Here is a 25,086-nt window from a genome sequence, read left to right as displayed (position 1 = left end):
AATAAGTGAGCACCAGGGGCTTTTGTTGGTAGCTGCCAGCGAAAGGCTGCAAGGAAGGGGAGGCTTGGGGCTGTTCCCCAGACTTTGGAGGAGGATTCCAAGTGAGAACTCAGGAGTCGGGACCTCTTCCCGGGGACGGATAAGTCACTCCATGCTACTTGTGTGAACTAAAGTTCTCTGGTCCTCCCCTAAATACTTGCCCTGACCTAAGACTTCAGGTTTTAGTTTTGGACGATGCAAATGCCCAGGAAGAAATGGGAACCTACAGAGCCGTCTTTTTTTTTTTCTTTTTGGCCACGCCATGCGGGATCTTAGCTCCCCTACCGGGGACTGAACCCGTGTCTCCTGCATTGGAAGCGCAGTCTTAACCACTGGACCGCCAGGGAAGTCCTGCACTGAGCTGTCTTTAGTCATTTATTCCTGTGTGTGAATGAGCCTGTGAGACCCGTTCCTGAGAACAGGAAGTGCAGGGCACTGAGGGCTGGGGAAACATAGAGTAGCAAGGTGACTGGATCACTGGAGATGCACCCCCATCTAGTCTTGCTGTTTACAGTAGATTCTTCCCGCCGTCAGTAGGTAAGAATGGCTTTTTTCCGTCTATAGATCGGTGGCCCCCCCTCTAATCGAGGCGGTCACCAAGTATCAAATGCCCACAGGGATGTCAGAGCTTGTCAGACTCTTTGCAATAATACCATCCAGGGCTGTTCTGGCTGATGTTCTAGGAAATTGGCCAGCTCTCTGCTCCACACCCCGTGGCTCCACAAGCCCCGTTCCGCCTGGCTTTTGAGCACCCGTCTCCCTGGAGTCAGTGCACCTCTGGGGGTCCCGACGTCCAGCCTTGCCTCTGCTTCCTCTGGGATTTGGCAGGAGGACCTTCTGTTCAGTGCTTTTGCTCCCCTCCTTCTGCAAATCTCCCCGAACCTCCTGAGGGCAGGTTTCCCTTCCAGCCTCTGGCCCTGCGGACCCCACTTTGCTTGGACCCCCGGAACAGCCTTCTAAGCCCCACGCCCCCACCTGCCCCTTACAGCTCGACCTCTACACGATAGCGAGAGTGGTCTTTCTAAAACCTAAATCAAAGCCTGTCCGCCTGCAGACTTGAACCTCCTAAGTGGCTTCCTGTCACACTTGGAACACATTCCAATCTCCTCCCCCTAACCTAGGAGCCCCCGCATGACCCAGATCCCACCTCCCTCTGCACCCTCTGGGGTGTCACCCGCCCGCCCCGCCCACGGCGCTCCGTCCACGCCTCCTGGCCGCTGTCTCTGCGGCTTGTTCCTCCGCTCCGAAGGTCCTCTCCTTCCCCTCACTCCCAACCTTTCCTGACACTGATTCCTTTGCATCCTTCAGGTCCCAGCTTAAATGTCGCCTCCTGAGAAAGACTTTTTTTTTTAAATTTTAAATGGGGGCATAGTTGCTTTACAACGTTGTGTTAGTTTCTGCTGTACAACGAAGTGAATCAGCTATGTGTATACACCTATCCCCTCCCTCCCATCGCCCGCCCAGCCCACCCATCTAGGAGGTCACGGAGCACCGAGCTGAGCGCCCTGTGCTGTACCACAGGTTCCCGCTAGCTCTCTGTTTTGCACATGGTAGTGTGTGTATGAAGAGAGACCTTTTTCTGACCACCCAGTCTGAGGTCATCGGGAGTTCTCAGGTTGCTTGTCCGTCTACTGGTTCTCTCGTCTGAGTTGCCCACCACTGCATCCACAGCTTGGTACACGTTAGGGCCCGGCGTCAGTCAGAGGACGCGAAGCTTTGCAGCCGAACAAACAACTCCTGAATCTTAGCGCCTTCAAACCACAAACGTTTATGTCTCGCCATGGTCAGTGGACATCTCAGGCCGTCGGGGGCAGGGGTGAGAGGCGCTGTGTTCACTGCAGGCGCCGGGGCTGACGGCGCGGCCACCCTCCCAAACACTCCCAGTGGCCGTGCCACCGAGAAGGGTCTCACACTGACAGTCTCCTGCCCCCAAATGACTACGTGTCCCTTCCGCTTCCACGTCATTGGGTAGAACTAGTCACATCGCCTCACTCAAGCACAGGGAGCTGGGAAGTTCAGGTCCCGCCAGTGCCCTGGAAAGAGAAGTGGAAATACTTGTCAGACAGCGCTCAGGACTCGGTTGATAGTTTTGAAAGAGGGAGCATCTAGAATGTTTCTTCTACAGCTGCAGTGGGTGCAAGTCACCTTACAGGGGCCTGCTGGGGATCTCGTATCCCTGCTGTTCAGGCCCTGGGCTCTGCGGGCAGTCAGGGTTCCCTTAGGAGAAGCTCAGCAGACAGGGGTGCCCCGAGACCAGACAGGAGCAGTCCCAGAGGCTCTGTGGCCGGTCACCTCTCAGGGCTCATCCCCCCATGGGACATGCTCCTGGGCTGTGACCCCTGTGAGACAGCCCTTCCAAAAGTGTTCTGATCCTCTCTGCACCCACCACGCTCAGCCGGGGCCTGGCGTGTCTAGGAGCCGAACAGATGTTCCTCCCAGGGGAATCCCTCCGAGTCCTGGGAGCTAAAGGAGGTAGGGAGGTGGGGGGGGGCGGGCAATGGGGGGAAGAGAGTAAGGACAGCATTTCTCAGAAAGCCCACTGCATCCATCCTGCATGACATTCTGTTGCTAGTCACAGCAATGGCACTTATGCACCCAGGAAAGGTAAGGAAACCGCCTGTGGCCACTGTGGACCCTAGGGGTGTGGGGACAGGAAACGCTGGTCGTCTCCACAACCCTGATCCTGTCCCCTAAACTGCCCATTTCAGCTGGCCGGGCTGCGGGGAGCCGCTCCACTGTCTCAACGTGCATTTGGTCAAATGACATCATCACAGCAGGTCATTCCCGCTGGGCTGCACACAGCGCTGGCTGCGCGACAGCGGTGCGCACACCCCAGACACCACGGGCCTCGGGACGAAATGCTGTCCCCTAGGTGGTTACGATGGGCTTGAGTGCACATCTTGGCCTCTGCTGGCAATCACAGTTGAAGCTAACATTTGTTAAGCGCTCATCAAGTTCCTAGCACTGTATCTACCGAGAGCTCTATAGGTAATTGCATTTAAATCTTCACGCCTGCAGGGCACAGGCGCTGCTCCTATGGGATGGCTGGGGAAACTGAGGCCCACAGAGGCTAAGCAACTTCCTAACCAACTTCCTAATCATTGCTAGTTCTGTGAATCTGTGCTTCCTGATTCTAAACCTGTGCACTTCATTGTTACTCCATAGGAAAAAGTTTGCACCTGATTCCCCTTCTAGGTTATAAACACTAGAGAGCTTCCTTTTTTAAAAAAAGTTTTTACCTTAAAGTTTATTTTATTGAAGTATAGTTGATTTACAATGTGTTAATTTCTGCTGTACAGCCAAACAGTGATTCAAGTTATACATATACATATATATACATTCTTTTTCATATTCTTTTCCATTGTGGTTTAACAGGATATTGAATATAGTTCCCTGTGCTCTGCAGTAGGACCCTGTTCTGTATCTATTCTCTACACAATAGTTGGCGTCTGCTCATCCCCAACTCCCAGCCCATCCCTCCCCCACGCCCCCCCTTGGCAACCACCAGTCTGTTCTCCACCTGTCTGTGAGTCTGTTTCGTAGGTAAGTTCATTGGTATCGTATTTTAGGTTCCACACATAAGCGGTATCACACGGTGTTTGTCTTTCTCTCTGAGTTACTTCACTTAGTGTGATCATCTCTAGGTCCATAGAGAGCCTCCTTTTTTGAGAAGCCTCCTACCTTCGCTCTTATAGCACCTGGCAGAGTTTCCGTCATATAATTAGCAGGCAATATAAGCCTTTAATGCGTACAAGAAGGGTAAAACAGAATACTTAGGATAGTAGGGTAACACTAGGATATTCAGGTGACATGTTTTTGGCTAAGACTGTCACTTAAGACTAAGTTAAAGCTTCTGTGCTTTTTGATACAGCTCTTGGTAAAGGGCCTGAATCTGTTAGCTGCTTATACATAGCAATGTAATCAAGGCACAAAGCCTCTCATGTACCACACGCAGCAGCCTGGTGTATAATTATCAACAAGGAAAGGATTAATTACACGGTGCTAGCTGCTGTGGATATCAAATTGAACAAGAGACAGTTTTCATCCCTAGAGATATAGAGGCGGGCATTTAAACAACTGATTGCCATACAGTGTGTGACGGACGTGCCATGACGTTTGTGTAGGGATCAGTGGGGCCATAAATCCTGCGGAGGCGAAGTGGAATGAGGGTAGGACTCAGCTCTAAGAAGGGGCAGTTAGGAAGATCAACCCAAACCCTATTTGGATCGAAATTACAAGTTCCTGAGCCTTGTGGGTGAAAAACCCGTCGGCCACGAGCTTACCCACTGAACTTCCGACATCAAGGCTACAGCTGGGGTGAGGATTCCGGCCCTTGTACGTGACCTGGGCCAAGTCATTGCGAGGCCCTGGCAACCCCATTACTGCTAATGGGGTGTCATCAGCGTGGTGAGTGGTGGCGGCAGGCGGAGGTCCCGCCTCGGAAGCCCCGGGCCGGCGTCCCGACAGCCGCCTGGAGGCATCGTGATTTGCCTCGGTTTCTCCACATCAGGCCTGCCTTTCCCTTTTGCTTTCCAGGGCTCTGGCCTCGCCCTGACCTAAGCCCACGGCGGAAGCACCCCTGCCCGCCACGCCCAGAGTCCCCAGACCTGCTCGGATTCCTTCACTGGAGCAGTGGTCACGTGCAGCGCGTCAGCCGCCGACAGGAGGAAGTGGAGGCGGGCGGGGCCTGCGTGCGGAGCCCGCCCCTCCCGCCCTAGGCGGATTCTCATTGGAGAAGCTTCCTCCTCACCCCGCCCAAGGCTGGGAAACTCCGCTTCGGATTGGCTAGTAGGCTCCCGATGGGCGAGGCCTCCGGGGGACGGGCGGGAGCGGAAGGCAGGGCGCGCTCTCGAGGGGCGGGGTTGCCTAGGCGACGCCGGGCGCGCGCTCGGGGGGTGGGGAAGCGAGCCGGCGGCTCAATGACAAATCGGCGGGGCAGGGCTGGGGTCCGGCCGCCGGAGGAGGCGAAGGAGCGGGCGGGGCGGGTTTAAGGGCGGGGGCCGGTGCGGACGGCCAGGCGGCGCCGGACGGGTCGCAGGTAAGGGTGTCGGCGCCCCGGCGGGGCCCTCCGGGCGAGGTGGGGCGCGCCCCGGGCCGGGTGGCACCTGACCCCGGCTCCGCGCAGGGCTGTGGCAGGAGGGCGACCTGGGGGCGGCGGCCCCACTCGGGCCGGGGGCGGGGGTCCTCCCAGACCCGCTTGGGGCGGAGGAGATGGGGGCGGCGCCCCAGCCACCTCCCGAGTCCGGCGCTCCTTCCCTTGTCCCGCAAGTGGCCTCTGCCGCCACTTCCTGCCTTTCGGGCCTCCAGCCGAGGAGGGTCCACTTCCTCAGGCCCTTAGTCGCCGCTGTGGTCAGGGTGAGGCTGTGAATGTTGCACAAACTTCTTGGCGCCTCAAGAGCTTGGCCGTGGACTCCCGGGGGCCGCGCGTCGGAAGTTGCGCGGTCTGCTGCGTGTTGGGTTTGCTGCCGTCCTGGTGCTGAGCGCAAAGTTGCCCCCCGCCCCACCCCACCCCGCCCAGCTCCCTTACGCGAGGGGCTGGCGCTGGGGCGGCTTCTCCCGGGGCGCGCCTGGACCTGCCCGTGCGCCTCGTCTCGCCCCCGTAGGTCTAGGAGGTCGTGCCCGTGGTGGGTTCAGACGCTGGTGCCGAGACAGCTGCGCCCAGGCTGCTCGTGGGAGCAGCGTCCGTTCTGTGCTCGTTTTCGGGTGAATTCTGGAAACGTTGGAACTTTGATGTTGCTTTCAGGTGAGTCTTCCGGAGTGAAGCTCTTGTGTCCCCCGGACTCGTTTAGAATTGCCATTGGGAGAGACTTGGCTGATGGCTCGTTGGAGTTGTCTGTGACTTGGTTTCGTCCCTTGTAGAACAGTGAACTTTCTGCTTTGCCCCGATTTCCTAACCTCATTTTAAATGTTTTTTTGGTTAGGTTTTGAGGATGGATAGTGGGCACTGATTGTCAGAAGGGCTAGTGTATCTTTCAGACGGGTAAATGACCCGTATTTTAAGAAAGCAGCAAGATTCTCGGATGTCACAGTTGGAAACAGTTTAAGGCAGTGTTCCGTCAACCTGGAACAATATGATTGGAATGTCAAGTTCTCAGATACGGGGTGAGCGGGAAAGGTAGGCTTGAATATTGGGAAGGACAGGAGGGCAAGGTGCGAAGACCCACGTTCTGAAACTTTCTTCGTGGTGTGATCTCGAGCACAGCTCTGCACTTCTCTGTGCCGCAGAGTCCACAGCTGTAAAAAGGTGATAGTCATCCTCCTTGTTAGGATTAAACGAAGTAAGGAACGCTGGCGGCTTCCTTTGTGGCAGTGGGGGTTAGGGTTAGGGGTGGGAGTAAGGCCAGGGACACACATCCCTCGTGTGTGGCTTCAGTTGCTACAGCTAGTCTTTCTCCTGCCCCATCTGGGTCTTCCCTTCCTTTTCTATTCATGTTATTTCCCATTGGAAACAGTGACTATTCTGACCTGAGATGTCAGCAGGATTTCCCTATGCCCAGGGTTTCGTATGAAAAAAAGTGGGCGGGATAACTTATTAGATGTCTTTTGGGAATACGGGACTGGACACATAAAGATAGGAAAACAAGAATAGGGCCGCAAATGGGATCTCAGTGGGTCTTGGTAGAAGGTGGAAGAGGTGGAGAAGTTCTGATTTCTTGCCTTAATTCTTCAGGGTTCTTGCCTTGGTGGAAGATGGCTTGATATTCTGGAAATGTTTAGACCACAGGGTTGAGATAATTCTTTGGGCTGCATCACCCAATCCCACAATAAGTCTTTGCGTTCAGTTACTAAATTCTTATCCACCTAGAAACATAATTGGAGCCTCTTTCTGAAAGCTAAACGTGGAGACAGTGTAACAACCTAGAGCAATAGCACTGAGAGATCCTGGCAGCTCTTCTGAGGCTTCCAGTGCAACTTGTCTCAGGGTGATAGCAAGAGTCCCACTTTTCACTGGCTCCAAATCCAGCTCGTCCTTGACTTACTGAAGTTACGTCCCGATAGACCCACCATAGGTTGAAAACATCGTAGGTCAAAGACGCATTTAATACGCTTAACCTGCTGAACCCATTGCTTAGCCTGGCCCACCTTAGACCTGCTCAGAGCACCCCCATTGCCTCCAGTTGGGCAGAATCACCCAAAACAAAGCCTGTCCTATAATAAAGTGTTGAATATCTCATGTAGCTTATTGCATTCTGTACTCAGAGTGGAGAACAGACCGGCTCTGTGGGTATGGAGGGTACGGACTGGTCTTGTATCAGCTGTTCCCCCTTGTGGTCCTGTGGCTGACTGGGGCTGTGGTCCAGCATCACAGAGAGGAGTTTTGTTTTTTTTTTCTTTAGTTATTGAAGTATAGTTGGTTTACAATGTCGTGTTAGTTTCAGGTGTACAGCAAAGTGAAACATATATATGTGTGTGCATATATTTTTCAGAACCTTTTCCATTATAGGTTGTTACAGGATATTGAGTAGAGTTCCCTGTGCTATACAGTAGGTCCTTGTTGTTCACCTGTTTTGTATAGAGTAGTGCATATACGTTAATCCCAAACTCCCTAATTTACCTCCCCCTGCCTCTCATCCCCACATGCTATCCCCTTTGGTAACCATAAATTTGTTCTCTATGTTTCTGGGTCAGTTTCTGTTTTGTAAATAAGTTCACGTTTGTATCATTTTTTAAAAAGACGCCGCATATAAGTGGTATCATATGATACTTGTCTTTCTCTCTCTGACTAACTTCACTTAGGATGAGAATCTCTAGGGCTATCCATGTTGCTGCAAATGGCATTATTTCATTCTTTTTTAAGGCTGAATAATATGCCATTGTATATATGGACCACATCTTCTTTATCCATTCATCTGTTGATGGACATTTAGGTTGTTTCCATGTCTTGGCTGTTGTGAATAGTGCTGCTATGAACATAGGGGTGCATGTATCTTTTTGAATTACAGTTTTGTCTGGATATATGCCCAGGAGTGGGATTGCAGGATCATATGGCAGCTCTATTTTCAGTTTTTTAAGGAACCTCCATACGGTTCTCCATAGTGGCTGCACCAACTTACATTCCCACCAACGGTGTAGGAGGGTTGCCTTTTCTCCGCACCCTCTCTAGCATTTATTATTTGTAGACTTTTTGATGATGGCCATTCTGACCGGTGTGAGTTGGTACCTCATTGTAGCTTTGATTTGCGTTTCTCTAATAATTAGCGATGTCAAGCATCTTGTCACGCGCCTATTGGCCACCTGTACGTCTTCTTTGGAGACGTTGTCTATTTAGGTCTCTGCGCACACAAGAGGGCATCTTACCGCATATTGCTAGCCCGGGAAAAGATCAAAGTCCAAAATTTGAAGTAGGTTTCTACTGAATGCTTATCTCTTTTACACCATCATAAAGGTGAAAAATCGTGGCTCACATCCTAAGTTGGGGGCTGCCTGTACAGAACATAGAGCCTGCTGGATGTTTTTCTAAAGTGAATGAGTGTTGCTGAGGAGTCTGAATGGAAGAGAGCTGACTGAGTACCAGAGAAATGGAGCCCTTCCCTCATCATGCGGAGGGGGCCGGGGTGGGCAAGGAGGAGGAGGGAACCTGATCCTTACTGAGCATCAGCTATCTGCTGGCACAGACCCCCTGATCTAACCAATACCAGGTAAGTATCTGGCCTTGGAGATTTGACCATGAGCTGTGTCCTCAGTTCTTTTGGTTCCTAGGAATACAAATACGGGTGTGCACGTGTACATATTGGATGTTCCAAAAAGTAGAGGGGCCAAGCAGACATGAGGGCAGGGCGTGTGAGCTTTTGGGTGGGTGAGAGTGGAAAGAAAGACGAAGAGAATGTGGATGCGGAGTGTCAAAGAGGGAAGGTACGTGTGGTTCCTATAGCAACTGCAAAATACCAGCCGGGTCTCAATTTCAAGTTTATGTTACTCTAAAAAAAAAGTAAGTGCTTATCATTTTCCTGAGTGTTCTCTGTCGTGGTTGTAGACCAATCTTTGGGGAGTTTTTGCCTTTTAAAAAATCGAAGTCTAAATGCAGAAACGGGTGCTATCAATAGATAATGGCTAATACATTGCTGTCTTTGTTGCTTTTGTCAGTGCTTAGTGGGCAATATGTATACAGTATGATTTAGGCCCACCAGATTGGGAATCGACATACAAAATACTGAGTTAGGTCTCATCCAAATTAAAATATTCCAAGCTATGTAATTTTGCTTGGTATATGTCATGAGTTGGAGGAAATAGAGTAGTTTGGTGCTGTGTGGCTGCCTGCCTCAAAAGTTTGTCTGTCTTTTGAGTGAATTTTCTACTGCTGTGTAATAAATTGGCCCAAATTTAGCAGCTTAAGACAACAGACATTTATGATCACATAGTTTCTGAAGTTCAGGATCTGGGAGCAGCTCGGCTGGGCGCTCTGGTTCAGAGTTTCTCCTGAGACGGGGCACGCACAGGCCTGTGGCCTGGGGGCCTCAGTGCTCACCACGTGGCCGCTCCGCAGGGCTCTGCACAACCTGGGCGCTCACCTCCCCCGGGGCAAGTGACGTGTGTGTGTGTGTGTGTGTGTGTGTGTGTGTGTGTGTGAGAGAGAGAGAGAGAGAGAGAGAGAATGATCACGATGGAGACTGCCGTGCCCTGGTACCTCCTCTTGGAAGCCGTGTACCATCCCTTCTGCCAGCACATGGACCAACCTGGTGCAGTGTGGGAGTGGGCTGCCCTGGGGAAGCCTGATGACCATTGGCATTCTTGGAGGCTAACTACCACAGTTTCCTTTTGAAGGTTTTGTTTCATACGCTTCCTGAAGTTTGTACCACGGGAGATTAAAATGCAGCTGGAGTTTTTACTATTCTACACTTGAAACGTTGTGTTCTTTCTCTGCTCCTTCATTGTCAGATGCTAGGATTAATTAGCCAAATATTCAGTAGCTTTGGAAATTAGAAATTAAAATCTCGCTAGTCCCTAAACCAAATGGAACAGCTGAGCTTTTTTTTTAACCCTGGGACAAATTGGTAAAAAATTATTGCCAAAATGATCTCCTTGATGAACAGCTTAGCCAGTCATTAGTGATCTGTGGTTTTTTTTTGTTTTTTTTTGTTTTTTTTTTTGCGGTACGCGGGCCTCTCACTGTTGTGGCCTCTCCTGTTGTGGAGCACAGGCTCTGGACACGCAGGCTCAGCGGCCATGGCTCACGGGCCCAGTTGCTCCGCGGCATTTGGGATCCTCCCGGACCGGGGCACGAACCCGTGTCCCCTGCCTCGGCAGGCGGACTCTCAGCCACTGCGCCACCAGGGAAGCCCTGATCTGTGTATTTTTTAAAAATAAAACTCACTGGCAAAGTAGCTGAAAAACTCTTGGAAAATGTGGGTGATGGACACAAGGCTTTTTATTAAACGCTTCTTCCTGACTTTATGTATGTGTGAAACTTTCCACAATAAAAAGATTTTTTGAAAAGGGGGGAGGGAGAAAAGAGGCATAATCACAGGAAAAAGTTTTCTGGAGCCCTGACATTAAGACCAATAAATAAACTATGGCATTCCAGGAGGAAGAAAAAAAAAAAAGGCCCTCTTCCAATTATAAAGCTTTGGACAATATTTCTCTGCTTAGCAATTCTTCATTTCTCTTTTGAAACCCTAATACATTTTAACCATCCACCTGGACAGAAGGGCCCTATTCTTTTAGCTTCTAGATGAAATCTTTCTGGAGTGTCCATACGTGGAGAGAAGAATTTAGGGATCCTGAGCCGGAAGCCTGAGTCAGTGACCTCCAGGTTTCTTTCCGTCTCTAAAAATTCTATGATTCTAGTACTTTCATGTAACAGATATCCTTTGACTCAAGCATATTTATAACAAGAAGCTTCATAAATCATGTTAAATTGTAACTTCAGCAAATGAAGTCTTCTGAGAATCGCTTCTGTTCATTCCAGCCCAGTTCAAGGCTGTTGGACTTATCAGGAGGCCAAGTGGAAAAGTCAGCACAATTTGCCGTTCCTTTCTTCCTATTTTTGGCTCTTTTCCCATCCGCTGCCCCAGTTTATGAGCTAGTGTCTTACTTTCCTTTATCCTACCGTTTATCCTCTCCCATTGTCCCCTCTTTCCTCCCGCCAGTCAAAACAGGAAAAGATGGGGGCCAGTCAGCCATTGCGGAGGCGCTGATCCCATCGTTAGGACTGGATTTCAGCCAGCGTGGTACCTCTCCTCACCCTTGCATATTAGGCCTTTTTTAAATCTCAAATTGCATGTTTGTTCAGTAAAGTCTGCCGGTTTTTTAACTTCTAAAGGGTTTCTACACCTGATTCCAAGGTGGGGTGGGTGAGGGCACACCACTGAGAAACCCTCTGCCACCAGCGGGGCGTCCTTCATTTCAACCCGACTGTGACACTCTACCCAGGGGTAGCGCCAGACTCCACAGCTCAAGGGCCCAGTCCCACAGGACTGGCGCCGCCTCAGACACCAGTCGCGGGTCCAGGTCGTCACCTGTGCTTCCGACCAAGTGGCTACAGATCGGAGGTCCCCGTGACACCGTGATTGGGTTTCAGGTGCCAGGTCGTCACCTGCACTCCTGACCAGCTGGCTATAAGGCAGAGGTTCTCACCACCCCCTGCTTGGGTTCAGTTAATTTGCGGGAGTGGCTCACGGAACTCAGGAAGCCCATTTACTCGTTAGATGACCAGCTTGTTACAAAGGATGTGAGTCAACAGCCAGGTGAAGAGTGCACAGGGTGAGGTCCCAGTCGCAGGAGCATGTGTCCTTGTGGAGTTGGGGCCCCCAGGTGGCACGTGCCACCGTGCACTCTGGTCTCCCACCTGGAAACTCTCCTCAGCGCCTTCTTTTCGGTTCTTACGGAGGCGCCATCACACAGCATGGCTGATTCAATCGCTGGCCATTGGTGATTGATTCAACCTCTAGCCCCTCCCTCCTCCCCAGAAATCAGGGGGTGGGGCTGAAAGTTCCAGCCCTCTTTTCAAGGCTGGGTCCCCCAGCGTCCTCGGGTGCTTCCCCAGAGTCCCGTCATCGGCCTAACCCAGTTGTGGTGGGAAGGGGCTGGCTATGAACAAGACGACACTCACATCACCTTTATGGCTCTGAATCGTTTTCAGGAACTGAGGACAAGTGCCAAACATAACATAAGGTGCTCCCCTTGCTCTTGTCATTCAGGAAATTCCCAGGGTTCTGGGAGCTGTGGGCAAAGGCCAAGGACATGTGGGAACTATAATCAGGTCACATCTGAACGACCACGTATACCTCACAGTATCATAACCTCCTAACTAGTGGAAAACCTGTCCACCGTCCCTTGTCCACTGCCATTCCCTTAGGCCAGGCCTGCTGCATTGGCCCCGTCTGCCCTGGGCCCCTCTGCTTTTCCACACTGTAGCTACAATGATCTTTTCAACTTGCAAGTCTAATTTTGTCACCCATTTGCTTGCAACTCTTGGAAGGCTGTTCCGTGCACTCAGCAGAAAGGCTAAAATCCCTAAACTACTGGCCCTTACTTTCCCCTCTGCCTTCATAGGATGCCAGGCTCCGCCTCTTTCCTTCTGCTCCAGGCAGCCACGTGGGTCTCTCTTCAGTTGCCTGAGTGTACCGTGCTTCCTCTTGCTTCCGGTCTTCCTACAGCCAGATGAGGAAAGGGTAGAGCGCGTGGAAGGGGTCCTGCGCGGGGCAGTACTTGGCCTGTGCTGGGAGCTGAAGGAAGGCGCGCTGGCTGGGGGAAGGCCGGTGCGGGGTCTTGGGGGCGACGGTGTGCGGAGGGTTTGGAAACACAAAGCGGGCCGTAAACACGCGTCCGCTTGTAGGGGCTTTTGTTTACAGCGGGACTGTGCGGAGAAGAGCTTGCGGGGAGGCTGAAGTGGCGATAAGAGGTCAGTTAGCAGGTCGTGGCCGGTCAGTGGTTGGTGGCTGGGCCTGGGCTGTGGAAGCAGATGGCTTTGGAGTGTGACTTGGAGGTGGAATCAGCAGAACTGGCTGTGAGTTGAGGTGGCAGCGGGGCCAGAGGGGTCACAGGTGACTCCTGGGTTTCTGGTTTTAGTGATGAGTATGGCTGGCTATGGGGAATCACGAAGAGCGGGTTTCAAGGGGGGAAGAATCAAGAGTTCTCTTCTGGGAACGTTAAGCTGGAGAGTCTCGTGAGACACCCAAGCGGGGAGAGGTGGCCCAAGGCAGAGGAGGTGAAGGAGCCTGGAGGTCAGGAGAGCACCCTGGGCTGCGTCCTGAGAGTTCAGGGGCTACAGATAAAGCTGCTGAGACGGATGAGATCCCCACAGGGGAGAGTGGGGACGTGAGGGGGAAGGCTGAGCTCGGAGGACTGACACGGGAAGCCAGGTAGAGGAGAAGGACCTGACGGCACCCCTGCCAGTGGGGCTGCAGGGCCCGGGGGGCCGTGTCTGCAGGGAGATGCAGAGGGCTCTTTGCTTGGCCCGCTAGGCGCCTTCCCCTTGCTGGGCACACTTCTGTCCCAGCTGCTGCACCCTTGTGTTTGAGAGGACCGGAGAGGAGAAAGAGAAGTTTAGTTGGAGTCTGCGGCATGGAGTTTATCGGCGACCTTGACGGGACGGTCTCGCTGAGCTTGTGCTGGGGGAGGTGCCGGGTCGAGCGGATTCTTAACGGAGGGAGGAAGCCCAAGGCCCTGCTGCTCAGAGGGGCTCTGTGGCGGGGGCGGCGTCTGGGCGGCGCCGGCGGAACCGAATCGGCGCCACCCCAGACCCGCCGAGTCAGAATGCGCGTCTGAACAAGATTCCCAGGGAATCTGCCCGAGAGGCACTGGCACGGAGAGCCAGGCCCACAGAGAAATTGTGTCACCGGCCAGAGGGGCGTATATGTTTAGGACGAAGGTTAAGCAGACCGCGTCTGTATGTTGTAGGGGAGGATCCCGGAGGGAGGCGAAGGCCGATTGGCGATGCAGGGAAAGGAGGGTGACGGCAGAGTGCCGCTCTTGGGCAAGGGGGCAGCACGCGGTCCAGAGCCTGCGTGGAGGGCTGGCCCGCAGGAGCCCAGGAGGAGGTGGGTGTGGATGCTGGGCATGGGGGGGGGGAGTAGAGGGGCGGCATGCTCGTGGCCTCTGTTTGGGGAAGCTGAGGTAAGGGCACGGGGGCAGAGTGAGCACGGGGAGGGCCTGGGGAGCCTCCCAGGGAGGTTTCTAGGAAGCGGGGAGTGCATGCCCGTTCCGCTTTGTGACCCTAAATGCCCGGCCTGTGACGCTTCCTGAGGCTGGTTGCGTGGTGTGCTTTCCCGCCCTGGCAGCGTTTTTCCACCAGGCGCGGGTGCTGGGAAGGATGGTGAGCGGGAGGGAGGGGCTGCAGGGTCTCTGCCGGGGAAGGTGGGGCGTGGGCCCGCGGGGGAAGCTACTGGAGGCCAGGGCTGCCGCGTGCAGAGGCGGAGAGTGCTGGCGGGCTGGCCCGTGAGCCGCTGAGCTAGCAGGTGGCGGCCGGGGCTGGCCCGCCGGAGGACATGGCGCGGATGGTGGTGCCCTGCCGTGGCTTAGCTTCGGTGCCTCGGCCAGTTTCTTTCTCGAGACTTTCTAGAGGATCAGAGTGATACTCCAAAGGTGAAGTGCTTACTCAGAGCCAGGTATCGCGATAGGGCTTTTCTCGTTTCTTCATAATGACCCGGAGGATACAGATCTCCTGTGTATTTTATGCATCACACGGAGGCTGAGAAACGCAACTTAACCAAGGTCGTTAGCGCCCTCATGGCAGGCTCCAGACTTCAAGTTGAGCGGCTTTTTCTCCTGATCCACACTGCAGTTGGTATATACCTACTTTTTAAAAAGTTGTGGTGAACTATACATGACATAAAATTTACCATTTTGACATTTTTTGCACGTACAGTTCAGTGGCGTTAAGTACATGCACGTTGTTGTGCGGTCATCACCACTGTCCCGACTCCTAGGCACTTTCATCATCCCATTCTGAAACTCGGTGCCCGTTGGACACGAAGCCCATCTTCCTGGCCCCGGCCCCTGGGCCCTGCTGGTCTACTTTTCATCTCTGTGACTCTGACTGTTCCAGGGCCCTCGGATAAGTGGAATCACAAGGAGTTTGTCTTTTGTGGGAGCTTATTTCACTCAGTCGAATGTCTTCAGGCTTCATCCATGTTGTAGCGTATGTCAGAATTTCATTCCTTTTTAAGGCTCAATAATATTCCACTGTATGGATGGGCCACATTCTGGCTTCCATTCCTCCATCGATGGACACTTGGGTTGCTTCCACGTTGTAGCTATTGGGAATAATGCTGCTCTGAACACGGGTGTACAGATATCTATTCTATCTGCTTTTTGTTGTGCATTTCCTCTCAGGTCTGTGTTTTATTGATAGAACTTGTGCTCTAGTTGCCTCTGCATTTCTGTCTCTTGATGAGCTTTACTGATCCATGAATTCCAGGATTTCACACCACGTTTAAGGTCTCTCCCACCCCACCCCACCCCACCCCAGGCCACTAATGGAGCAGCACAGTGTCCAGCTCAGAGTGGGGATTCTGAGGCAGGACGGCTGGGTGGCCACTCCCAGCCCTGCCACCGACCAGTTAAGTGACCTTCCTGGTCACATAGCTCTGTGTGTGTGCATGTGATGTGCTAGCAGATAATGCAGAAGTGGTGGTAGCACGTCTCTAAACAGGATCTTATTTGGGTTAGTCACTGGGGACGGGCCCGCGTACGCTAGTTCCAGACTTGACCTTCGGCCGTCGGGAAGTGAAGCAGCTCCCGTGTCTCCACGGCGGCCTGTGCAGGTGAATGGAGCTCAGGTCTAAACTGGTGGCCCGCTCCGAGGCCAGTGAGATCCTCAGATTCCCGGGGGGTGGGGGCCTGGCGGGAGAGGTCTTTATTTCAGAAATAATCACACATTCTTAAACAGCCAGAGCTTGCCAGTTACCCGCCACCGTTTCTTATTGCTTAGCTTGTAGCTCAGCAGAGTCATCCTTCAGGGCATAAGCTTCTCAGCGTTTACCAGCTACCACTTGTCCTTCTGAGGCCTCCCAACCCAGACGGGAACTTGCTTTTCTTATCCACCACGGATTGAGCATCTCCTGAGTGCCAGGCACAGGGCACACAGGATGAACGGGCAGCTCTCGGTGTCTCTGCGGGACAGACCTCATCCAGTGCAGCCATGGGTGGTGTTGACAGGCCTGGGAGCCTGCATAGACTGGGAGGGTCAGCTAAGCTGGGCAGCGGGCTGTCCAGGAAGGTGGGGGGGGTGGAGATACTCAGGCGGCCACTCCATCAGGAGGAAGGAACAGCATGTGCCCAGAGGTACAGACCAGAGGCAGGTGCTTATGAGAAGCGCCTCAGAGCTTTCTGGCTTTGTGTTAGTTAATTGAGTTTGTTTGCGTTTAAGGTTGATTTTTTTTCCCCCTTTGGCGGGAGAACAGATAAAGAGATATGCTTTAGGGAACAGAAACACCTAAAACAAATTTCCTTAGGCACACGGGAGCACTAAGTTGTTTTGCAGATCTAATTTTAGAAGAAAAAAAAAACAGCAAAAACTTGGAAAGGAACTTAGATCATTTAATTCAACTTCCTTATTTTCATAGACATGGAAACTGAGTCACACCTGCATGGGAAGATAAAAATATTCTATTCCCCGTGCTGGGGGCAGTAGCAGCTACACACAGGGAGGGCGCCCTGGAGTTTCCTTCTCTGAGTCAGTACACGTGGGAAAGGCTGAGACTACAGAGAGAGACTGAGCGCTCTGATGACTGCAGTTGTTTCCTGCCAGGACCGTTACTCCTGGAGTCCCCGTTTCGTGAAAAGCAGTAAGAACATGTAAATCCACCAACTAGAGAAGTCCATACCGAGTGTCTTTGTTTGCTAGATAGATTTGCGGGAGGGCTCAGCCGCGGCCCTCGTGAGTCTGTGGCTGTGGAGACCCCTGGCTGGTTGGCCAGCAGCCCCTGGAGCTCAGGTGCTCAGAGCAGCTGTCCTGCCCTTCCCGTCACCTGGCCGTCCAGGTGCAGCTGTCCCCTGCAGGGGCCTGGGCTCCCTTCCGAGAGGCAGATCGGGTACGAGACGGCCAGTCAGAAAGGTCGCTGCCAACCAGATAGCAATCAGATGACCATAAGTGCTCATTTAAAGCAGTGGGTGAAATGATGAGACTCTTAAAGAGTATTGAAATAACAACCTTAAGAGATTAAAATTCTTTAGTGACAAATTCTCAGACCTTAAAAACATAAACTAATGTTATCCACTTGTCAAACTTTGCTTTGAAATAGGGAAGTAGTGGCTTACAGTTTTTAGGCTTTTGACCATAAGTACCAGAAATGAGATATGAATGAATCCCCGAGTGTCAAGTTAACGCCATGCGCTAGATTTCATGATGATCACAGTTTGGGTAAAATCCACGTTATTTAGGTTGCAGCATGACTTATGTGATGATAAAAGGGAAATAATCCGTGCAATGGCAGGATACAAGAGGGAAAGGCAGCTCTGGGGCCTGCCATCAGGGAGCTTCAATTATTGTGGAATGAATAGCAAAAAGCAAGTAAGTAGGAAAAAAGAAAGGAACTGTAGGCTGGGGTCAGGGCAGTGAGAGGCGCAAAGGGCAGAGGTGTGGGATGCGAGGCCGCCTGAGGCCGGGCGGTCTGGGAGGCCTCCCTGAGGACGTGATGTGAATGTGGAAGCCCACAGGACAGGGAATCGAGTCTGAGCGCTGACTGCGAGAGGCCTGGGGTTGGGAGGCGGGCGATGGTTGGGGCAGAGTAGCGGGCCACGAGGTTGGAGAGGGGAGACCCACGATGGGAGAGCAAGTTCTGGTCCTGGCGGCATCGGCCGGGTCCCTGGACATCGGCTGTGTGAGCCAATCGGTGACTTTTCTGCTTAAGCTACTTTCACCTGGGCTTCTGTCACTGTGGACAAGAGTCCTAGACATACGAGGGGCAGAGCAGTGGGATTCCCTGGAAGCTTCTTCAGCTGTATGTAGAGTTCACGCTTTATTCATTCAGGAGGAAGTGCTTCTGTGTCATGTATTTCCCCCCCTCTCCCCGGCCCTGCCTGGGTCTCAGTCCCTGGACTTGAGTTGTTTGTGTACTTTCAAAGCCAGGTGTGCTGTCACCTGGTGCCCTCGGTGTCAGGTAAGCAGCCTCACACCCAAAGGGTTTTTTTTTCTAATTGAAGTAGAGTTGATTTACAATGTCATGTTAGTTTCAGGTGTACAGCAAAGTGATTGAGGTCTATATCTATATATTCTTTTTCAGATTCTTTTCCATTATAGGTTATTATGAGAAGTTGAATATAGCTCCCTGTGCTGTACACACACACGGTAAAATTCTATGCTTTCCCAAGAGAAACAATCTTTAAAAAATTTACTTTCTCGTTTACTCGGGGCTCCCCTATTTCTGAAGACTTTAAAACTTCAGTGTGAATATATGGAGATGGTTGTAGTACTTGAATTTGCAGAACAGAAGTTAAATAGAAGAGTCTATGATGAGTAAGATTCTCTAGTTAGGAGGTGAATATGAAGAGGAAAGCATTCACTTGATGGGCTGAATGAAAAATAAAGAGATCATCTCTAGGGATGACATCAGAGAGGTAAGCAGTGATATTTCTCATCTCCATCGAGTTACTAGAAACTCAGGAAAATAATTTTGAATCAGTCTGTGAAAAGTGAATCAATTTTCGTAAGATAGCAATGAACCATGGCCCTTGCAAAAACAAAGGTGGTAGCACAGTGTTATCTGTGAGACTGTCAGCCAATAGTCATTAGGAAATAAGAATTCCAGTTGAAGTTAGATTCATGGTTGCAGCTAGATGAGTATTCTGATTGCTGTGGAATTAAGGTGATAACTGATTCACTTTGTTAGACAGCAGAAACTAACACACCATTGTAAAGCAATTATACTCCAATAAAGATGTTAAAAGAAAAAAAAAAGAATTAAGGTGAGAAAATGGCTCCCATCTTAGTTAATTCATCCAATTAATATTTAAATATGTTTTCTGTGATAGGTAATGGGTGAAATCGTGGTAAACAAAATACAGGCTCTGTTCTCAAAGAACTCAAAGTTTAATGGGATGGTTTTCAGTCTAGGTGTGAATTGGAATCACCTGCACAGCCTGAGCACCTAGGTTTCCATGTGCCTGAATTGGAATCTCTAAGGGAGTGGGACCCAGGCACCTATATGTTTGTCTTCATTGTTTTAAAAAACTTTTTAGTGTGGAAATTTTCAAATATATATAAAAGTACAGAGACTAATATAATCAACTACCTTGTATCTATCAGTCAGCTTCAACAGTTTATGGCTAATCTTATTTCATCTACATCCCTACTTCCTCTCTTCCTCCTTGATAACTTTGAAACAAATCCCATATATCATTTAGCTTCTTTTGTAATGAGGTTAAATGTAGTCACTTGAATTTTTTTAAAGAATAATTCCTTAATATTATCCAATTCAGCCAGTGTTCAGAATTCGCCAGTTTTCTTGTGTGTGTGTTTGTTCCAGCTGGGATCCACATAAGGCATGTGTATCAGTCAGTTGATATGGCTCTTAGGTCTCAGAATTTACAGGTCCCCTCTCCGTCTTTCTTTTTTCTTGCACTTTATTTGTTGAAGAAACTGGGTGGCTTATTCCGTAGAGCTTTCTACAGCCTCTGTGTTGCTGATGGTGTGTCCGTGTGGTATGTTCAGCATTTTCCTGTCTCCTGCACCTCTGCTAAATCAGTAGTTAGGTTTAGAAGCTTTTTTGTCAGGACTACATCATTGATAATTATGTGTCTTTTTCAAGATGTCAGGTTGTCTCTTTTTGTAATGTTAGCAGCCATTGATATTAGATTTCTTAACTCATGAGGGGTTGCAAAATGGTGATAGCCCCAATTCCATCATCCCTTGATTAGTTAGAATATTTTGTAAAGGGAAACTTTGCTTCATCTATTATTGGTCACCAGTTAGTACAGTTTACATAGGAGAAGCAAGATACCTTTTTAATTCTTTCCCTTAATTTACCTTTTTTCTGTTTGTTTTTTTGCGGTACGCGGGCCTCTCACTGTTGTGGCCTCTCCCGTTGCGGAGCACAGGCTTCGGACGCGCAGGCTCAGCGGCCATGGCTCACGGGCGCAGCCGCTCCGCGGCATGTGGGATCTTCCCGGACCGGGGCACGAACCCGTGTCCCCTGCATCGGCAGGCGGACTCTCAACCACTTCGCCACCAGGGAAGCCCCAATTTTTTTTTTTTTTTTTTTGGAGAATACTGGGGGCATTGTACATGAGGTTGGAAAATGGCCTCTCAAAGATTTAATTTACCAATTTTTAAAATAATGAGTTGTTTCACTTGTCCTCTCAAGGTGACGAATAGGTGCTTTCTTAGTTTCACTGTGAACAAATTAGATGTGTTTTGGTCCATTGCAGTTATTATCTTTATTGATCTTTAATTGTCCATCTTTGCCCCATCTCTTCAACTTGGCTTCTGAGCATGTGTGTGTGCCTGTGCTTGCACAGGTGTGCATTTAGAAATTATTATTTTTGTAGCTAACAGCATTTATTGCTGAACTACAAAAAGAACCTCTGAGGAGGGCTGCCACTTTCATTGCTTACCTTCTAGAATCAGTGTTGACGATAGAACAATCAGGAGACGTTTCCTTAATGGAACGTGGATGAGAAATGTGCCATAGTGCGTGTTATGGAAAATTCTTTAAAATACGTCCTCATAATAAGGGTTTCTGCAAACTCTTCCCTCACCGTTCATTCATTCTTTACCCATTCTCTGGGCATTTCTAGGTCTCTGATTCACTGCAGGCCCTGGAGGCACACATAGGAATAAGACGCTACCTACCTATCTGTCCAGGGAGTGTGTGTGAGACGGTCTACAAGTAACCACAAGTGTGTGTCGTGTCATTAAAAGGATAGGGATGTAGGGGTTCAGTGCTGTCAGCTCGTATTCTCACACACGTGCGCACTCATGCATATAGTCATTTTGTCACAACGATGTGTAATTTGGTGTAAGGGAAATGGTGTCCCCTGAGTAGACAGTGTCACTGTGCTTTTCTTCGTCATTATTCAGCATTTACACCCCCTGCCATCCTTTTCCTGTGTTCCTTCATATTTGAGAGTGCTGGTTTTTTGGGAGGGAGGGTCCTTCATGACCTAATTTAGATCGGGTTGTTCCTGATTGGGATCGTAACAGGAAGTGGTAAACAGTGGGGATTTGTCTTGACCCTTAGAATAGTGCTGCTTGTTAAAGTGCAGAGTGTGATTCATAAACAATCTGTGCAGATGCTTTAAGGCCATGAAAAGTATCCTGTTCCTCACGTAAATCTCCCCTTTAGCTTTAGCATCTTACTAACGATTCTTGCCTGAACCGGTCCTTACTCTGATAGCTGCAAAATGTTGGGGTTTTTTTCACTTTCCCACCCTGTACGTTTATCAGTCCGCCTTTGGTGTTCTACTCTAAGCAGGAGCCCTCCTGTCTCCCTTGGTTTGTTTAATATTTACTCTAGGTATGGATTCTTGAATCCTTTGTTTTTCAGTGGTTTGTTTTCATTACTGTCCGTAATTATTTTGGTGCTCAGATTGTCCCAGATTTAGGATTGTCTTCCATTTTGATGATTTAAAGGACTAAAAACTTGAATAATATTCTAAGAGACTTACATATTATGATTATGGCCTATTAGTAATATCCAGGTTACCACCTTCAAGTCATATTATCTGGAGAAGAAGTGCTAAGTGCAATTCTTTGCACGTGTACAGTGTTTGATCATTTCCCATGTGCTTTTGTGTACCATGTTACCCAGGACAGATGAATTTTATGAGGACTGAAGAGTACTTTTTGTCTACCTTTTCAAATTCCCATTTGATTTTCATGACAACCCTCTGATACAGACAAGGTTGACTCTACCTACTGATTTGTTCTCTCCCAGCTTAAGTTGAACGCAAGACTAATGACTGTATTAGCCCATGGGATTGGGGGGCAGTAGAAACCACACACATTTGCATGGTTCCTGTATCTAGACCGTGATTTGCTTTCAGAATGTTGCTTCTCAGGGGAACATGTGTTCTTGTGTTTGAATCGGTGCTTGGTGGTGGAGAGCCCCCTCTAACATTAGTGTGTCCTATGGAACATCACGTAGGAAAACCATTTCCCGGCTCTTCTGTCTCCTTGCCAGCCACCTAAATGAAGCTGTCTTGCTGTTCTGTACGGGAGGGTACGTGTTCATTCTTACCCCACGCCTTACAGTTAGGTTGGGCTGGGGGACCCACCCGCAGTGGCTCCCTGCTTTCTCTAGGATAGGTTCTTCAGACAGCGTTTTAGGCTCATTTGTAGATGAAAAATCTGTCTTCTGAGATGCGCCGCCCTGTCACTTCCCCACCCCATACCTGCGCTTCCATGTCACGTGATGCCGGACCCGCCAGGACGCTTCATGCCTCTGTTGCTCCGCACGCCTTCCGTTATGCGTGGGAAGCTTCGCTCTCAGCCCCTCTGCTGAGTGAACTTGGACTCCATGTCGAAGCCTTTCTGGATCTTCTTTTCCCGGAGTTCATCATGCTTTCCGTCAGACCTTGTAGCGTCTTTATCACTGCATATGGGCAGTTCTATTTCCATGCTTTGTTTATACATCTTTCCTTAGGAGACTGCGTTTTCTAAGGGCAGAGATGCACAGCTTAGCACAGAGTAGTGTTTAAATGGCTTTTTTGGACAAAAACGAAGCCACTACAGAGCTTTCCAGTCGGTAGGTAGTAGAGACGTATTAAAGGGTGTCTGTTGGTGTGTCTCCCAAGTCCCCGATGAAAAACTTCTGACTGTAAGGTGTGAGCCTGCCAGGACTTGGCGTTATGGGCCCCGATTCCCCTTGCTGGAAGGTCTGTGTTGTGGCTTTTGTGTACTGGCGATGAACCCAAAGAGTTCTTGGAAGAGATTAAGAGGTTTGCAAGCCCCTCGGAGATGGTTCTGGGAGAAGTATAATTGCTTTGTAAACAATGGATGTCTGCTGAAGTTAGGGATGGCATGTACTGATGTCTACAGTTTCCGTGGAAACACATCAGAAAGTAAGATGGACTGATGGGTGGGTCAAGGGAGGCCCGATGACTGGGTTTGTGATAAAGCAAATGGAGTAACATGTTGATGGTAGAATCCAGGGCTGCGAATATGGGTTCACTGTGCAGCTCTTTCTACTTTTCTGAAAACTTGGAACTTTTGCTAATAAAATGTTCGGGGTAGGGATAGCTGTGTTATTCTTTAAGAACATGTTTATGGGCGAGGCACATCTGTTATAAACATTAAGTTGTCGACGTGACATTCCTGAGCCTCACTGACTTGTTTTCTTCCTGGTGTTTCTCCTCCTCTGCAGCTGCCTCCTTCACATCTCAGTTCTCCCTGTAAGAGCATCCCCTGACCTGCTCTGATCTAGATGTCCCTCCTCTGTGACCCCAGAGCCCTTGGATACTTCTGCCGTAGAATTTGTCAGCCATACTATAATCGCCGACTAATCTTCTGTAACTAATCACTGGACTTTGAGTTTCTGGAGTGCAAAGACTGTTTCTGGAATGCTTTCGGCACAAGTAACAATAGACTCAGAATGGTCTAAACAAATAGGGGTTTATCATCTCCGGTTCAGGAGCCTGGAGGTTTGCAGTTTCCAGGATCGGTCCAGGCTGACTCTCCTGCCTTGCCCTCCGTGTGTCAAGTGCTCACGGGTTATACAGACTGGAAAGAACCACCATGGTGGTTTCAGTTTTTGAGCTTTGAGCACAGATATTTTGGCAAATATCTGTGGATTTGTTGAACAGTCTTCAATCCATTTATTGTGGTTTCTTCTAGGGAAGCTGACTTTGTGTTTTGAAAATAACAGCTCAGAGTTAGATGTCTACGTGTGTTTGAAAGTACCCCTGCCCCTAATCTGGAAAAGGATTTCTCCATTTTCATACAACTCTAATAATTCATGGAAGCAAGGCTGCTTCGGAGAAATCCTGTGATGGGTTGGTGGTCTGGAGTTTCCAGCCTCAGGCACTGACCTCGGCCCTGTGGTGGCAGCTGTGGACCAGAAATTAGGCCCAAAGCAGCTTCGCCTTCCTGAGGCTTCGGGGGAGGCCGGCTTCTCATCCCACTTACCCTATTTTAGTCACAATTCAAATGTGCTTAATTATCTAGTTAATTGCTTAGAAGGCTTATTAAAAAGCACGTCATTAGAAAAGGGAGAGTGGACAGAGGGTCCAGCTTGAGGGGAGCCAGCACACAAGTGATCCCACCCAGAGCAGCGGGTCACACGACTGGTTTCCATAGTGATGATGATCCTTGAATCACCCGGGAAAGCTACGAGTATGGTCAGTCTTCACTGCTTAAGAAGACAGGTAGCTATACTACGTGAAAAATAACATGCAAAACTACATACGTATGATCTCAGAAAGATGTTAAATATAGGAGTATATGGATTAAAATATAAGAATATACAGATTAAATTACGGGCAGGAAGTAACGCTGTAATACCGAATATCTCTGGGTGACAGGATTTTTCTCTTATTTTTTAAGATAGTTTTGTGTATTTTCTAAATTTTCTACTGAGCACCGAAGGGGGGGTCAGAATATGTCACCCCAAAAGATGCCACTTTGACATGAGGATTATTTTGAGCTGAAAGCAACTGAAAAGTAACAGACACAAAGAAAAGTTCTCCCTTCCCCTCTCCACCAGGAAGGGCGGGGCGATCCTTAATCACCCAGAGGAGGCCCCCGAGGAATCGGGGTAACGCCCCTTGCTCACAGCCCGCACCCTGCGTCAGTTTCCCCCTCCCAGAAGTGCAAGGCCCCCTCCTTTGTCTTGTCACTTCCCTGCAGCATTCGTTGTTCATTGGTTAAGATGCTCTGTGAACCCGAGTCCCACCACCCCGTGGGGCCGCCACCACTGCGCTCTCCTGCGTGGTTGTGAGATGCACCTGTTCAGAAGCCTCTGTTTGTTTTTCTCTCCTTAATCAGTCTCTCGTCAGCCTGATTTTCAGGGCCCCAGCCAATGAACCAAGGTGGGTTTGTTTTTCCTCCCCTACATTGTTACTACTTTTCATTTTAAATACTTAAAAAAGGATTGTAGACATTCAGAGTGATTCTTGTTCAACGCTTGGCCTCCTGATAATGCAGTTTCCCCACATTTTGCCTCTGCCTTC

The 25,086-nt window shown here is 50.0% G+C and overlaps 1 protein-coding gene and 1 long non-coding RNA gene across 5 annotated transcripts in view; one reads left to right on the top strand and one right to left on the bottom strand.

The window, feature by feature from the left end:
• Positions 1 to 1,788: 1,788 nt before the first annotated feature.
• Positions 1,789 to 4,695, bottom strand: LOC309817773. 2 transcript variants are annotated; one of them, XR_014296249.1, is made up of 2 exons: positions 4,647 to 4,695; positions 1,789 to 2,072 (listed from the first exon to the last, which is right to left on the bottom strand). It is a non-coding gene; the product is annotated as an uncharacterized lncRNA (long non-coding RNA). The 2 variants fall into 2 exon arrangements; XR_014296250.1 differs by lacking the exon at positions 4,647 to 4,695 and adding an exon at positions 4,323 to 4,597.
• A 228-nt stretch (positions 4,696 to 4,923) lies between these two features.
• RALB (RAS like proto-oncogene B) overlaps positions 4,924 to 25,086 on the top strand; it is a 40,824-nt gene continuing 20,661 nt past the window's right edge. Inside the window, exon 1 of one of the 3 annotated variants that reach the window (XM_082682076.1) lies at positions 4,924 to 5,077. The gene's annotated coding sequence lies outside the window, so the exon portion shown is untranslated. Of the gene's footprint in view, positions 5,078 to 5,680; positions 5,783 to 13,935; positions 14,019 to 25,086 lie in introns of those variants that run through there. The other 2 variants (XM_082682077.1, XM_082682075.1) reach the window with 2 other exon arrangements.

Source organism: Grampus griseus (genome assembly GCF_964374135.1).
Source record: "Grampus griseus genome assembly, contig: HAP1_SCAFFOLD_50, whole genome shotgun sequence".
NCBI classification, from domain to species: domain Eukaryota; kingdom Metazoa; phylum Chordata; class Mammalia; order Artiodactyla; family Delphinidae; genus Grampus; species Grampus griseus.
Note: the sequence above shows the minus strand (reverse complement) of the source record. Positions and strands in the feature narration are given on the sequence as shown.